Source organism: Ursus americanus, chromosome X, assembly GCF_024610735.1.
Source record: "Ursus americanus isolate L20-20 chromosome X, mUrsAme1.1.p, whole genome shotgun sequence".
Lineage (NCBI taxonomy): Eukaryota > Metazoa > Chordata > Mammalia > Carnivora > Ursidae > Ursus > Ursus americanus.
The window spans coordinates 68,470,017-68,487,751 of record NC_142164.1 but is presented as its reverse complement, the minus strand read 5'-3'; the positions used below and the strand labels follow the sequence as shown (position 1 = coordinate 68,487,751).

Below are 17,735 nucleotides of genomic sequence, written 5' to 3'. Positions count from 1 at the left end.
TAGATCAATAGAAAGTATGAATTTTTAAAAACAGAAAGGAAAACAAGAATGAAGAAAAATGAATAATCACAGGGATATGTGAGACACCTTAGTAGTGCACCAACATACATGTAATGGGAGTATCAGAAGGAGCAGGAAGAATATTTCAATAAACAATGAGTAATATATTCCCAAATTTGATCCAAAACATTAATCTACATATCATACAAGGTCAAAAAATTCCAATAGGAAAAATGCAAAGAAATTGACACCCAGACACATCATACTCAAAATTTTGAGGCCAAATGTAAAGAGAAAATCTTGAAATTAGCAAAGAGAGAAATAGCAAGGGAACTGCAGTAAGATTAACAACTGACTTCTCATCAAAAATAATGGAAGGCAGAAGATGGTGTTACATCATATTCAAAGTGCTTAAAGAAAAACCTGTGAACCAATAATCCAGTATTCAGTAAAATTATCTTTTAAAAGTGAAGGTGAAATAAAAACATTCCAGATAAATAGAAACTGGGAGAATTTGTTGCTAGCTGACATGACTTGCAAGAAATACTGAAGGGAAATGACACCAGACAATAATTTCAATCCACATGAAAAAACAAAGAGCTGCAGTAGAGGGAATTATGTAGATAATGATAAAAAGTAGAATTACAGGGGCACCTGGGTAGTGCAGTTAATCGTCTGACTCTTGGTTTTGGCTCAGGTCGTGATCTCAGGGTTCTATGATCAAGCCCCGCATCAGGCTCCATGCTCAGCATGGAGGCTACTTGAAGATTCTCTCTCCCTTTCCCTCTGCCCCTCCTGCTCATGATCTCTCTCTAAAAAAAAGAAATCTTTTGAAAATGTAGAATTTCATATTTCTTTTTTTTCTCTTGTTAAAAATTAATTGCATGAAATGTTATCAGTAAAATTGTATTGTTGGTTGGTGACACATATAAATATAATATACCTGTAAAAATATATGTAAATATAGTAAAGTGCAGAGAAGAAGAGTCGGAATTAAGCTAAACTGGAATATGGAAATCATATCAGATAGTAAATGAACTCCACAGAAAGAAATGGAAAAATATGGTTAATATGATTATATAAAAATCTCTATAAACCATGCTCTCCTTTATTAGCTTATTTAATAGACATGTGATTATATAAAACAAAAAGTATAAATATGCATTGTTTGGTAATACACATAGACAAATTATGTACAACAGTTTTATTGTATAAGGGGAAACTATGGATCTGTAGAAGAATAAAGTTTTATAACCTCTTGGAATTTAGTATAAATCTGAGGTAGATTCTGATCATTCAAGATGCATGTTAGAAACCCCAGAGCAACCACTGAGAAAAACATTTTTTCAGAGAGGGAGATAAGAGGGTGCAGAAGGAGAGGAAGAGAAAAAGAGAATCCAAGCAGCCTTCATGCCCAGTTTGGAGCCCAACACAGGGCTCAGTCCCACAGCCCTGAGATCATGACCTGAGCCAAAATCAAGAGTCAGATGCTTAACTGACAGAATAACCCAGGTGCTCTCACTGAGAAAAAAAATGCAAATATGGTTTACAAAAATTTAAAACATAGTTAAAATTGTTCACTAGAAAATACATATGCAACTAATGAATCATTGAACATTACATCAAAAACTAATGATGTATTATATGATTGCTGATTGAATTTAACTTAAAAAAGAAAATACCTACTTTAGCAAAAGAGGTGGCAAGCAAGTAATGGAGGAACAAAGTGGTAATGAGAAATACAGAAAACCAAAAAGCAAAGTGGAAGAGGTAATTCTAATTATAGCAACAATAACATTAAATGGCAATAAGTTAAATAAATCAAAAAGTGAGAGTGATTCTTTCCAAGAACCAGTTTCTAGTTTTGTTGATCTGCTCTACTGTATTTCTGGTTTCTAATTCATTGATCTCTGCTCTGAACTTTATTATTTCTCTTCTCCTGCTTGGCTTAGGCTTTATTTGTTGTTCTTTCTCCAGTTCTTTAAGGTGTAAAGTTAACTTGAGTATTTGGGATCTTTCTTTCTTTCTTTCTTTCTTTCTTTCTTTCTTTCTTTCTTTCTTTCTTTCTTTCTTTTTTGAGTGAGGCTTGGATGGCTATGTATATCCCCTTTAGGAACGACTTTGCAGTATCCCATAGGTTTTGGACCAATGTGTTTCATTCTCATTGGTTTCCATGAATTGTTTAAGTTCTTCTTTAATTTCCTGGTTAACCCAAACATTCTTAAGCAGGATGGTCTTTAGCTTCCAAGTGTTTGAATTCCTTCCAAATTTTTTCCTGTGATTGAGTTCCAGTTTCAAAGCACATGGTCTGAGAATATGCAGAGAGTGATCTCAGTCTTTTGGTGTCGGTTGAGACCTGATTTGTGACCCAGTATGTGGTCTGTTCTGGGGAAAGTTCCATGTGTGTTCGAGAAGAATGAGTATTCTGTTGTTTCAGGGTGGAATGTTCTGTATATATCTATGAGGTCCATCTGGTCCAGTGTGTCACTCAAAGCTCTTCTTTCTTTGTTGATCTTCTGCTCCGATGATCTGTCTATTGCTGAGAGTGGAGTGTTGAGGTCTCCTACTATTAAAGTATTATTATCAATATGTTTCTTTATTTTGTTTGACAGTTGGCTCATGTAGTTGGCTGCTCCCATGTTGGGGGCATAGGTATTTACAATTGTTAGAGCTTCTTGTTGGATAGACCCTTTGAGAATAATATAGTGTCCTTCTGTATCTCTTACTATAGTCTTCAGCTTAAAATCTAATTTATCTGATATGAGAATTACTACCCCGGCTTTCATTTGAGGTCCGTTGGCATGAAAAATAGTTCTCCATCCCTCACTTTCAGTCTTGTGGTATCTTTAGGTTCAAAATGAGTCTCTTGTAGACAGCATATGGATGGGTCATGTCTTTTTATCCAATCTGCAACCCTGTGCTATTTCATGGGAGCATTTAAGCCGTTCACATTGAGAGTGATTATTGAAAGATATTATTTTATTGCCATCATTTGCCTGTGAAGTCCTTGTTTCTATAGATTGTCTCTGTAAATTTCTGGTCTATATTACTCTTGGGGTCTCTTTTCTTTTATAGAACCCTTCTTAATATTTTTTGCAGGGCTGGCTTGGTGGTCACATATTCTTTCAGTTTCTGCTGGTCTTGGAAGCTCCTTGTCTCTCCATCCATTCTGAGTGACAGCCTTGGAGAATACACTATCCTTGGCTGCATGTTCTTCTCATTTAGTACCCTGAATATGTTTTGCCAGCCCTTTCTTGCTCGCCAAGTCTCTCTGGACAGGTCTGACATTATTCTGATGTTCTTCTCTCTGTGTGTAAGAAATCTCTTCCCCCTAGCCGCTTTCAAGATTGCTTCCTTGGACCTAAGATTTGTGAATTGTACTACTATATGTCTGTCATCAGTCTATTCTCATTGATCTTGGGAGGGGTCCTGTCTGCCTCTTGGACACGAATGCTTGTTTCCTTCCCTAGATTAGGGAAGTTCTCAGCTATGATTTGCTCAAATATATCTTCTAGACCTCTCTCTCTCTCTAACCCCTCAGGGATCCCAATAATTCTGATATTGGAACATTTCATGGCATCATTAAGCTTTCTCAGTCTGATCTCTTGGGCTTTAATCTGTTTTTCCCAGGCCTCCTCAGTTTCCTTCTTTTCTATCATCGTATCTTCTAGCTCACTAATTCATCCTTCTGCCTCATTTACCTTGGCAGTCAGAGTATCCAGCTTAGACTGCATTTCATTCATACCATTTTTAAGTTTGGCCTGATTAGATCTCATTTCAGCCCTTAGAGATTCTATGTTGTCACTAATATTTTTCTCAAGCCTAGATATAGACTTCATAATTGTTACTCTGAAGTCTATTTCTGGCATCTTGCTTATATCCATATCCATTATGTCTGTGACAGAGGCCACAGTTTCTGATTCTTTTTTTTCTTGGGGGTTCCTCCTCTTAGCCGTTCTGTTGGCAGGTGGTTGAGGGAATGTACAGAGTCCAAAGTATTAACCACGACCCAAGCAAGATGCACTGTGCTGAGATGCCCTTCAACAGACGAATGGAGAAAGGGGATGTGGTCCATATATATAATGGAATATTACTCAGCCATCAGAAAAAATGAATACCCAACATTTGCACTGACATGGATGGAACTGGAGGGGATTATGCTAAGTGAAATAAGTCAAGCAGAGAAAGACAATTATCATATGGTTTCACTTATATATGGAACATAAGGAATAGCATGGAGGACATCAGGAGAAGGAAGGGAAAAATGAAGGGGGGGATATCAGAGGGGGAGACAAACCATGAGAGACTATGGACTCTGGGAAACAAACTGTGGGTTTCAGAAGGGAGGGAGGTGGGGGGATGGGTTAGCCCAGTGATGGATATTAAGGAGGGCATGTATTGCAATGAACACTGGGTGTTATATGCAAACAATGAATCATGGAACACTCCATCAAAAACTAATGAAGTACTGTATGGTGACTAACATAGCATAATAAAAAAGTGAGATTGTCAGCACAGATAAATAAAACAAGGTATACATATATTCTGTCTACAGGAGACTCACTTTGGATTCTAAGACACAAATAGGTTAAAAGTGAAAGGATGGAAAAAGATATTCCACTCAAACAGTAATCAAAAGAGAGCCTGGAGTTGCTCCTACTAATTTTAATCAAAATAGACATTAAAACAAAACTGGTATTAGAGATAAAGGACATATTGTAATAATTAAGGGTCAATCAATCAAGAAGATAGAAAGGTATAAACATATGTGTATCAAAGTATAGAAAAGTAGTTCAACAATAATAGTTGGAAAGTTCTACCCATTATGTGGAACAACTAGACAGATCAGCAAGGAAATAGAAGAGTTGAATAACAAAATAAAACAGCTAGACCTAATAGACATCTTTTTAAAAGTTTTCGTTTAAATTGTAGTTAGTTAACATACAGTATAATACTAGTTTTAGATGTGATTCACAACTGCCATACAACATCCAATGCTTATCACAACAGGTGCACTCTTTAATCCCCATTATCTGTATCACCCATCCCCACCCACCCATCTCCTCTCTGGTAAACATCAGCTTCTTCTTTATAGTTAATACGTTTCTTGGTTTATGTATCTCTCTCTGTTCCCCCTTTGTTCATTAGTTTTATTTCTTAAATTCCACATATGAGTGAAATCATATGGCATTTGTCTTTCTCTGACTGAGTTATACCTCAGCATAATAAAGGCCATCCATGAAAAACCCACAGCTAATACCACCCTCAATGGGAAACCACTGAGAGCTTTTCCTCTATGGTCAGGAATAAGACAGGGATGTCCACCCTCTCCACTGTTATTTAACATAGCACTGGAAGTCCTAGCCCCAGCAATCAGACAATAACAATCACAATAAAAGGCCTCCAAAACAGGAAGGAAGAAGTAAAAATTTCACTATTTGCAGTTGACATAATTCTTTCTACAGAAAACCTGAAAGACTCCACCAAAAAACTTCTAGAACTGATACACAAATTCAGTGAAGTTGCAGGATACAAAGTCAACATAAAAATCTGTTGAATTTGTACACACCAATAAGGCAGCAGCAGAAAGAGAAATCAAGAAAACAGTCCCATTTATAATTGCACCAAAAATAGTAAGATACCAAGGAATAAACCTAACCAAAGAGGTGAAAGACCTGCATTCTGAAAACTATAAAACACTAATGAAAGAAATTGAAGATGAAACAAAGAAATGGAAAGACTCTCCATGCTCATGGGTTGGAAGAACAAATATTTTTAAATGCCTAAATCCATACATTTGATGAAATTTCTATCAAAATACCAACAATATTTTTCACAGAACAAGAACAAGCAATCCTAAAATTTGTATGAAATCACAAAAGACCCTGAATAGCCAAAGCAACCTTGAGATAAAAAAAGCTGGAGGCATCACAGTTCTGGACTTCAAGTTATATTAGAAAGCTATAGTGATCAGAATAGTATGGTACTGGCACAAAAATGGACACATAGATCAATGAAACAGAATAGAAAACCCAGAAATGAACCCACAACTATATAATCAATTAATCATTGACAAAGTGGAAAAGAATATCCAATGGGAAAAAGTCTGTCTATTCAACAAATGGTGTTGGGAAAACTGGACAGCAATGTGCAAAAGAATGAAACTGGACCACCAAACACAAAAATAGATTCAAAATGGATTAAAGACCTTAATGTGACACCTGAAACCGTCAAAATCCTAGAAGAGAACACAGGCAGTAACCTCTTTGAACTTGTCTGTAGAAAGTTCTTACTAGATTTGTCTCTTGAGGCCCGGGAAACAAAAGCAAAAATAAACTATTGGGGCTAAATCAAAATAAAAAGCTTCTACACAGTGAAGGAAACAATCAACAAAACTGTAAGACAACCTGTGGAATAGGAGAATATGTTTGCAAATTAGATATCTGATAGAGGGTTAATATTCAAAATATAGAAAGAACTTCTAAAACTCCACACCCACAACCAAATAATCCAGTTAAAAAATGGGCAGAAGACATGAATAGACATTTTTACAAAGAAGACATACAGATGGCCAACAGACACAAGAAAAGATACTTAATGTCACTGATCATCAGGGAGATACAAATCAAAAGTACAATGAGATACCACCCCACACTTGTCAAAATGGCTAAAATTAACAATGCAGGAAACAACAGGTATTGGTGAGGATGCAGAGAAAGGGGAACCCTCTTATACTTTTGGTGGGAATGCAAACTGGTGCAGCCACCCTGGAAAGCAGTATGGATGTTCCTCAAAAAGTGAAAAGTAGAACTACACTATGACCCAGCAATTGCACTACTAGGTATTTACCCAAAGAATACTCAAGTAGTATTTCAAAGGGATACATGCAGCCCTATGTTTATAACAGTATTATGTACAATAGATAAATTATGAAAAGAGCACAAGTGTCCATTGATGGATGGATGAAGAAGAGGTGGTCCATATATACAATGGAATATTACTCAGCCATGCAAAAGAATGAAATCTTCCCATTTGCAACAATATGGATGGAGCTAGAGAGTATCAGGGTAGACTTAATAGGCATCTATTGAGCACACCACTCAAGAATAGCAGAACACAAAGTCTTCTCAAGTGAACATTAAACATTTTGCAGAGTAGGCCATATAATAGGACACAAATTAAGTTTTTTGTGTTGCAAATTTAATAAAGTGCACAACCAACCTACAGAAAGGGAGAGCATGTTTGAAAATCATATCTAATAATGACCTTGTATGCAGAACATATAAAGCACTCTTACAAATAATAAGAATAAAAATAACCCAATATAAAAATGGGCTACATATTTGAATAGATATTTATTTGAAGAGTGTATATAAATGATAAGATGCTCAATATCACTATCCATTAAGGAAATAAAAATCAAGACCATAATGAGACAAAACTTGACACCGACTATGATGGTTAATCATCATCATCATCATCATCATCATCATCATCATCATCATCATCAATCATCAAGTATTGGCAAGAATGTTGGAAAACTGGAACCCTCATATACTGCTGATGAGAATATAAAATGTTGCAGCTGTTTGGAAAACACTTTGGGAGTTCTTCAAAAAGCTAAACATGACAGTTCCCTTTTAGGTACATAGGTAGAGGCTTACATCATCTTCTTTCTCAGGTATATATACAAGATAATTGAAAGCATTATATCCACATGAAAACTTGTCAATGTTTAAACAGCTTTATTCATATCAGCCAAAAGGTAGAAACAACTCAAATGTCCACCAACTGATGAATAGATAGATGAAAGGTGGTATATCCTTATAATACAAAATTATTCATAAGAAGGAATGAAGTATGCTACATATATGAAACTTGAAAGCATCATGCTAAGTGAAAGAAGCCAATCAGGAATGGCCATATATTATATGATTTCATTTATATAAAATGCCCAGAATAGGCCAATTCATTGTGACATAAAGTAAATGAGATTCACAGGGGCACCAGGAAGGGGAGGATGGGAGTGGCTGCTAATGAGTACGGGGTTTATTCTGGGGTGATGAAGTATTCTGGAATTAATGGTGATATTTGCACAACTCTGTAAATACACTAAAAAAACATTAAATTATATATATATATACATACACTTTATTGTATACTTTAAATGGTGAACTTCATGGATGTAAATTACATCTCAGTGAAGCTGTTTAAAGGTTTCCCCCACTACCATGTTTTTACATCACTCTGTATTATTCTCACTTATGAAATTTTTTTCAAATTACATTTTAATAACTTTCCCTATGATGGCTTCTGTGTCCCTAACCCATAGAAGAATTCAGTTGCCATCTTTTGAAGGCTTTGATAAAGATAATGAACTGTAGCAAATACAAAATGTGGCAATTTTGTTATCTATATACAAATCTGTAAGAGACCAGTTTCATGGTTAGAGGGGCTTATTATAGAAAATGTGCTTCTCCCTTAAGCATAAATGAGCTTTAGCATATCTTATATTAAAACTTCTAATTTTGATTTACACTTTTATAAAAGCTTATTTTTTCCCCTTCCAAATCCCAAACAATATTCAAGATTTCTTGCAATATCTTGCAAGTACAAGACCATGTACTTGCAGAACATCTAACGTGAATTAGCTCACTTAATCCACATAACAACCAGATGGGTGGATATTGTGACTATCTCCACTTCACAGATGGGAACTGTAGTTGCTCAGTAAGTGTGACTAGAGGTGTCACGGTGCTGGCATGAGGTGTTTAGTAAATACTAGCTTTCTTCCTTTACATGGGTATTTTTTCTTGTCTCTATCCAAGTCAGTTGTAGATGTCCAGAGACCACGGTTTTGCTTTGTTTTGTTTTTTAATATGGAACACTTCACTAATTTGCATGTCTTCCTTGTGCAGGGGCCATGGTAATCTTCTCTGTTCCTTTTTTAGTGTATGTGCTGCTGAAGTGAGCATGAGACCACTCTGTATTTATATGTGTATAGCATAAGCATCTAGGCACATTGTGTTTAGGATATTGATTGATTGGTTGGTTAGTTGTGTTTAGGACATTTAATGAAAGTGAAGCACAGGGCCCCAGGCAGCCCAGTATTATTTAGCCCCATGAAAGGTCTCCAGACCACTCTAGTCCTCATCAGAGAGAGTATTGCCCTTTTCAACTTCCAGATTGCAGGATGCAAGAACCACATTTCATATCCACTATTTCCTCATTGCCTAAGAAGTATGGAGAAAAAAGTATAGCTTTCCAGAGCTGAGAGGGGAAGAAAATTATGTCCTTTCCTATATACTTCTTAGAGAGGGCATTTCATTTTCAACTTACTTGGTTATGCTTCTTGTAGTATGATGTTTCCTTTTTCTCACCCTCAGATGCCAGCTCCCACCTGGCTTTTTGACATGCCTGTTTGCTCCTGGGAGAAAGCAGCTCAAGCTTGCTTCTCAGGGGTGGTTGAGGGTAGTATAGCTCCCTTTGCCAGGAACACACCAACCTAGTTTTCTGCAAGCTGCATTAATTTGTTTTCTCATTAGTTCATTCATTCACTCATTCATTCATTCATTCATACATTCATTCATTTACGGGTTCAATAACTATTTTTAAAGGTTTATTTATTTATTTTAGAAAGAGAGAGTGTACATGTGAGTGGGGGAGGGACAGAGGGAGAGAATCTTCAAGTAGACTCCCCCCTGAGCCTGGAGCCCCATGCAGAGCTCCATCCTACAATCCATGACATCACGACCTGAGCTGTAACCAAGAATTGGCCGCCTAACCCACTGAGCCACAGAGGCACCCCTGGGTTCAGTAGATATTTAACAAACACTACTTAGGAGCCAAGCCATGTGCTAGGCACAGAGGGTAGAACAACAACAACAAAAAAATTCTGCTTCTCTAAATGAATTGATAGAGATAAGCAAGTGAACCAACAACCTCGTTCTGCTTTGAAAGCTAACAATCTGGTTCTCCTGATCTCAAGATCACAGAGCATTTAGCCTACATCTCATCCTCCTTCAGAGATAGGGCATTATTGAACCAAGTGCTCAAGAGTCAGTCATTTGTAGACTAAACCGTGGAATCCTGGAAAACTAGTACCAGGAGCAAGGCAGCAGAATGGAAGAAGTGTGGAACACAGTCAGAAGTCGCTGTGTCTAGGCCCAGCTCTGTTGCTCACTGGCTTAGCTCCTCTGACTTCTTTTGTTCATCTGGAGAATGGGGTTAATGAAAATCTCTATATGGCAAGGTTGTTGGGGAAATTAAATATGGTATCAGTAGCTGAAATTATTTTTGACCCTTTATATCTTGTTTCATGCACCTCCCCCAAAATGGAAGCTTCCTAAAGGCAGTCAGTCATTTTGTCTGACTTTTTCATCACTGTATCCCTAATCTAATGGTGCCTGGTTTATGGTAGGTACTGAATACCTTTTACTGACAGAATAGATGATAATGAATGTGAAGGTATTTTAAAATTTATGAAATACTATCCATATAATTGTTGTTAAATTAAACATCTCTAATCCAACACCCTTGTTTTATAGATACCAGAAGGCAGTTTGATATATTAGAAAGAGTGCCGGATTAGGAATTAAAACCAGAGTTCAAATTACAACCCTACTACTTTCTAGCTGTTCCACTTTAGAAAACTTACTTAACCTCCTCAAACTTTCCCTGATTCATGTTTGCCTCATAGAGTGGTTATGCAGATCTCATGAGATAAATGTATATCAGTGTGCTTTATGTATTTGAAGTGCTCTGCTAATGCAGGCTTTTTTTTTTAAAGATTTTATTTATTTATTTGACAGAGACAGAGACAGCCAGCGAGAGAGGGAACACAAGCAGGGGGAGTGGGAGAGGAAGAAGCAGGCTCATAGCGGAGGAGCCTGATGTGGGGCTCGATCCCAGAACGCCAGGATCACGCCCTGAGCCGAAGGCAGACGCTTAACCGCTGTGCCACCCAGGTGCCCCTAATGGAGGTTTTATAAGAAAACTGAGGGTCAGGATAGAAGGTGACTGGTCCCAAGTTGTTATGGCAGCAAGTTAGTATCACAATTTATGATGGAATCTCAGGCTTCCAACTCCTAGTCTAGTATACCAAAGCAGATTCCAGAGCAGAAACTGGATGAAAGTAAACAGTGGCCAGGGATAAGGGAAAGCGGGCTCTGTCTGACAGTAACTTATCTGTTCATAATAATGGCAAAGGGAAACTAGAAAGGTACTGTGTCAGAGACTACATGATCACTTTGCAGAATGGAAAGAGCTTGTTCATCAAGCTAAGCAATTCATCCATGTTTATCTAACAATGACAGTTCCATCAGCTCTTTACCACTTCACTTTCACCTAGTTCAAAAAGATGCCAAGTATGACACATTTTCCTTCTCAGGTTTTATCCTAGATTACATTTTGTTTGACTTTGTGTTTAACTGTAATATAGAAAGAAAGTAAGGCAAGGTAAGAGTATGTCAAGGAGCTGTTCTCCATTTCTGTTGAGGACAGAGGAAAAAATAATCTCAGGGATTTGGGTTAGATATGAGGAAAAATTTGTAGGCAGGAAATGGGAGATACTATGATCAAATAGATATTGTTAAATATTTGGTATTTCTTAAGATAGGTTTTCATCTATCTGATATAGTTTAGCAGTGTCCTAATTAGGACTCAAAAGTTGTTTAGGATCTTTCTTAGCCTTCAAATTGAGATGTAGTTTAAAAGGCAACATGGCTGTTTTCCAACTTTGTTGTGAGACCTAAGAGTAAATCAAAGAAAGAGGGAGGTGAGTTGAGCAGGAAGTGCTTAGGCAGTATCTGGGCTAGATACTGGAAATTCATCAATGAAGGCCACATGATGGATGGGAAACAGACACATACATAGATTATTTGTGATATAAAACATTATAGGTGCTCTGAAAGAAGACTGTACATGTTGGGGGCATGATCATATTCCACCTAGGGGATACAGAGTCAAGAAGGGCTTCATGGAGTAGGTGATGGCCTCTTGGGCTGGGACCTGAATTATGAGATAACATAGCAAGGGAAATAAATGGTTGGGAGCAGTGCAAGTTCATTCGAGTTAGAGGGAATGGCCATGTAAGCAAAGACACAGAGGGGTACAATAGAGTTAAGACTGAAGAACTGAAAGAAGGTTGTATAGCTTGAAGGTCATATGGGAAAGTTTGTGGAAGAGATAAGGAGCTAGAAATAGGCCTTGAATGCCAAGCTAAGTCTTTGAATTTGTATCCTGTAGGCCAAGTGATTTTCAGTGCCCGCCTAAGATCACTTAAGCATTTCATAAAATTAAGGATACTTAGGTCTCACCTGTAGCTTCAGATTCAGATAACTCTGGGCTAAGTTAGGATGGGATCAGAGCTCTGTAGCTCCTCTGGGGAGTCTGATGCATCAGTGAATTAGGCCACTGCTATAGACAATAGGGAATTATTAAAAAGTCTTAAGGGGAAGAGTTACAGAAGCAGATGTTTTAGATAGAATTCCTCTGGGGTCCTATGTAATTTATAGATTGGAGAGGATCAGACAAAGCAGAAAGACTTCAATAAGAGAGTTGCAGTTTATTTTGAAGGTAAGTTTGTGTGTGGGGATGGGGCAGGTGTTATTTAGGCAGTAATTTAACAGATACTAGTCACCGATTGACTGGATGGTGATGGTAGGTGAAACGCACTGAGGAAGTCTATTATTACATTATGTCCAGCCAGGTTTTCTGGTTTGAGTCACTGGGGACTGCTATCCACTGTGAGAAACTCATCAAAAAATTGATCATGGAGTCAGGGAAACTTGAGTTCAAATTTTACCGCCATCATTTACTGTCTATGAATCTTGGGCTTAAGGTTTCTGGACCTCAGTGCTATCTTCTATAAAATGGGGATAATGGTGTCCACCTCATTAATTTGTTGTAAAGATTAAATGATGTTAAGATATGTAGAATGTAGTATAGTGGCTGAGACATATAGGTGCCCAGTAAATATCAGTTATTATTGGGCTATATGTTATGATGTGTACTGTGGTGTCATGGGGTAGAGGATTTTTATTCTCTGCCATTGACCCTTTATCCCCACAATCAAAATCAGTATTTTACATTGGGGAACAGGACACTTTTCCTAAGCATCAAGTTACTACCTGGCATTGGGTCAGGCCTTGCTCTTTGTGTGTTTAAGAAAGCAGGGTAAACCCTATTGCTAGTGAGTATCATTGAGACTGTTTTCTTAGCTCCTGTATGTTCTTCAGACCAACATAAAATGTCTAATTTTGGATCTCCAGATTGTGGACTGAACTTGGAATCTCATCAGCATTTCATTGCTACTTGAGTTGTGTGTGATCACATGGTACTATCTTTTTTTTAAAGATTTTCTTTATTTATTCTCATGAGAGACAGAGAGATGGAGATAGAGAGATAGAGATAGAGGTAGAGAGAGAGGGAGGCCGAGGGAGAAGCAGGCTCCCCACTGAGCAGGGAGCCCAATGCAGGACTCAATCCCAGGATCCTGGGATCATGACCTGAGCTGAAGGCAGACGCTTAACCACTGAGCCACCGAGGCGCCCTGGTGCTATCTTTCTTTTCTTGGTTTGTGAAGTGCTCAGACACTTGGATGAACACTTTTCATGTTTCTTAAGCTATATTGTGTTTTCCTTGCCTTAAAGTAACAAAAAGACTTTAAAGTTAGAACTGTGTTTTAGTCAGTGCTGTCACAAGTTCTGTACGAGGGATGGTAGTGGCTGCTGCTTTTCTGCCTCAATTTGCAGTGTCTGACAGAGGAAGAGGCAGCATGGTATATTGCAGAGCTCAATGGACTGGGAGTCAGATGCCCTGGACTCTAGCCCCAGTAGAAAGTTGGGGTGGAATGAGGAAAATGGGGAGAAATGACTATTTATTTTGAGTGTGCTAGACCCTTTTCCATGTATTTTCTGATGCATTTGTCACAAAACCCCTTTGAGGCTGGTACATTATTTTTCTCATGTTGTAGATAAGAAAACTGATAGTAGGGAGGTTAGGTTCATCTTGTGCCCAACATTACATGGCTAATGATAAGTGGGGTTCAAACCTGAGTATCTCTTCCCACAAAACCTTTGCTTTTTGTAATACTGACACTGCAACTTACTAGAAAATGCCTTTAACTCCGAGCTTCATCTGTAAAATGGTATCTGTAACCTTTGCTCTGTATGACAATAAATCTCCTCAGACCAGACTTTGGATAGGGGAGAGCAATATTTGTGTCTTTGGGTTCTTAATGTATTCTAAGCGCCTCTCGCAGTGCCTACCACATGGTAGGGTACTCAATAAATACTTGCTGATTTCTTTCCAGCAAGAGGGTAGTTTTGTAGTGGATGAGATCCATTTTTGTGCTTGCTGCTCAATGCTATTACCGTTTTCTCAAATACACACACACGCACACACACACACACACACACAGAGTGAGAGGGGCAGAGAAAGATGAAGCCATGCAGATTCCCTGCTGAGCAGGGAGCCCAACATGAGGCTCAATCCCAGGACCCCAAGATCATGACCTGAGCTAAAACCAAGAGTCAGCTGCTTAACTGACAGAGCCACCCAGGCAGCCCCCCATAGGTTGACTCTTGCATATTCTAGGCCCTGGGAAAAATCAGTCTACAGAATGTGACTAAAAACATCTCTCTACAACAGAACTCTGGTATAGGAGTTATAACACCTGGCTTCTAGTCTCAAGCCTATCTCTGGGAAAAGGTTTCTTGTAGTCGATTCTCTGTCATTTTCTAGGCCCCAAAATTTCCCCTGAACAATAAGAGAGACTAGTCAGTGGTTTTAATCCCTGATTAGACATTAACCTTATTAACATCAACTTTTTTTTTAAAAAATGGATGCCTGGACCCTACCTTAATTCAATTAAATTAGAATTAGGTGGCGAAAAGCTCCCCTAGTGCTTTTACCATGCCCTCAAGGGTGAAAAACACTGGGATAGATGATCTCTGAAAACCACCCAGCCCTGACAGTCAATGACAGTGCTATGCCATATAGCATGGTAAAGAAAGCATAGGTTTTGTAGTGAGCCAAACATGCATTCAAATCCTTGCTCTTCTACTTTAACTAGCTCTGTGATCTTGCAAAAAATTATTCAATGGCTCTGTACTTCTGGCTCCTCATTGTAAAATGGAGAGAGTCTGTGTATCCTGCAGCAGTAGTTGTAAGGATGAAGAATCTTTGACAATGCTTAATACATAGTAAGCCCTCAGTCTCTAGTATCAGAAGTTCAAATGGAGGATGTGAAGAAAATATTGGTCTAGTAAACTTTAACATATAAATTAAAAACAAGTTGTTTTCTCATTTCCTGTTTCTGTGGTAATTGATTCCGGAAACAAAGAATGTGGAAACGTCTCTCAGCCCTCAGATTTGATGACACTGCAGAAAGGAATCTGGCTAGTTCTTCCATGGCTGATTGGCTGAGATGACTAGGAAGCCATTGGAAAGATTTTGGCTCACAGAATACAGCAGATGTGGCTTGGGAGATGTAAGGACATGACTGTAATAAGGATTCATCTGTTCAGCCCCATTTCTAAAAGTGATTTCAGAAAAAAAGGACAGCTTGGTCATTTTGGTGACCACACTGATAAAAGCAGTCTTACTGCCACCTTTCCAGCAGTCTTGGCATATTTGTCAGTTGATATAAACTACAGGAAAATGTAAATCACCAGTAGGCCTATAACTACTAGATGCATAGTAATAAGTAATTTTTCTATTCATACATGTCTCTGCGTGTCGGGTCTGTGGCTTGAGTACGCATTAGAACCATGGGCATCCTCATCCAATCTATTCCAGAGTAAATGTTTGAAAGTATGTAAAACACCTAGCTTGATTAGTAAGAGGATTTTAGTACCTAGTGGGCATTACTTTCTAGGACTCCCAGGCAAAGCACACAATTTTCTCTTCCTGTAGTAATTAGCATCTTGGCCCCTTTTATAGTGTTTTCCTTCTTTTAAATTTCATTGACCATTTGTGCACTCATCTTAGCCCAAAACAAGCCCATAAAAACTCCTTTGCAAACAGGGTCTGTGGCATTCTCATCTTTACATACCCATCATTTAGCAGAGCCCTCCCTTCATAATGTATGAAAGATATGAATTTTTGAATGAATGAATGAATGAATGGTATGAGTGATGTCTCTTCTTCCTCCCTTCATGACACACAATAAGGATTAGTGTGTGTGTGTGTGTGTGTGTATGTGTTGGGGGAAGGAGTGATTTTTGTAGCATGTGAAATATGACCTGGCTTGGAATATAAGGAAGGCTTCAACAACAGTAAAGACTCCCATAAAGCTACCTTTTCATAAAAGCAACAACCATACTAGCAAAAATTGTGAAAACAAATTTCTCCAGAACTCTGGAAAGGAAACAAAGTCTAGCAACAATCTGAAGTGCACTTATTCAAGAAAAATGACTATATATTCTCTGATCACATGGAAGTAATTAGAAATTGATAGCAGAAGGAAATATGTGAAATTCACAAATGTGTAGTATTAAATAACAGACTCTTAATAAGCAGTGGATCAAAGGAGAAATGAGAAAAATCTTGAGATGAATAACAGCAAAAATGTAATATATCAACACCTATGAGACACAGATAAGCTAAAGCAGTACTTAATGGGAAATTTGTAGCTATAAATGCCTAATGCTGTAGTCTCAATGTGTTCCCTTTGCAAATTCATATGTTGAATTCCTAATGCCTAATGTGATGGTATTAGGAAGTGAGACCTTTGGGAGGTGCTTAGATCATGAGGTGGCACACTCATGAATGTGATTAGTTCTTTTCTAAAAGAAAGGATTAGAGTTTGCTTACCTTTCTACCATGTGAGAGGATAAAAGGAGAAGTCTGCATATTGGAAGATGGCCCTCACACAATAATGCTGGCACCCTGATCTCAGACTTCCTGCCTCTAGAACCGTGAGAAATAAATTTATGTTGTTTATAGGCCACCCAGTCTGTGGTATTTTGTTGTACCAGCCAGAACAGATTAAGAGACCTATATTAATAAAGAAGAAAAATCTCACATCCGTAACTTAACTGTTCATGTTAGGAAACTAGAAAAAGAAAATAAAAACGAAGATAGAAGGAAGAAATACTAATAAAGATTAGAGGGGAGATAAATTAGATAGAGGATAGGGAGAATCAATAGAATCAATGAAATCAAAAGTTACTTCTTTGAAAAGATCAACAAAATTGACAAACCATTAGATTGACTAAGAAAAAAAGAAGACTCACATCATAAAATCAGCAATGCAAGTGGGGATATCACTACCTACCTTAAAATAATGAAACAGAATTAATGAACTTCTAGAGTTAAGATGGCGGAGTGGTAGGGGGACCCTGAACATATCTGGTTCTTTGAATACAGCTTCAACAACATTCACCTATTTTGAACAACTAGGAAGATGATCTGAAGATTAAGGAAAGAATCTGCAAATTGGAGTGAGTGAACATGGCAGATGCAAGGCTTATCTTCACCAACAAAGCACACCTACTTAAAGGTCCAAACACTCCCCACTACAAGCAAGGAGGAACTCTGTAGAGGAAGGGCCAGTGGGAAAGAACAGCCAAAACACAACAGCAGCGTGTACACAGCATACACCAGAAACACTTCCTGAGATTTCGGTTGCTGTTGTTGTTGTAGCTGTTGTTATTGCTGCTTTCTTTCTTTTTTTTTTTTTCCTCCTTTCTTTTCTGGAAACAATGGCTAGACGGAGAAACTCTCCCCAA

The 17,735-nt window shown here is 37.9% G+C and overlaps 1 protein-coding gene and 1 non-coding gene across 2 annotated transcripts in view; one reads left to right on the top strand and one right to left on the bottom strand.

The window, feature by feature from the left end:
* Nucleotides 1-17,735, top strand: part of AR (androgen receptor) — a 188,568-nt gene that overhangs the window by 75,107 nt on the left and 95,726 nt on the right. The gene's annotated exons all lie outside the window — the stretch shown is intronic.
* Nucleotides 8,874-8,975, bottom strand: LOC123796861 (U6 spliceosomal RNA). Its single transcript, XR_006780827.1, has one exon. It is a non-coding gene; the product is annotated as a U6 spliceosomal RNA (small nuclear RNA).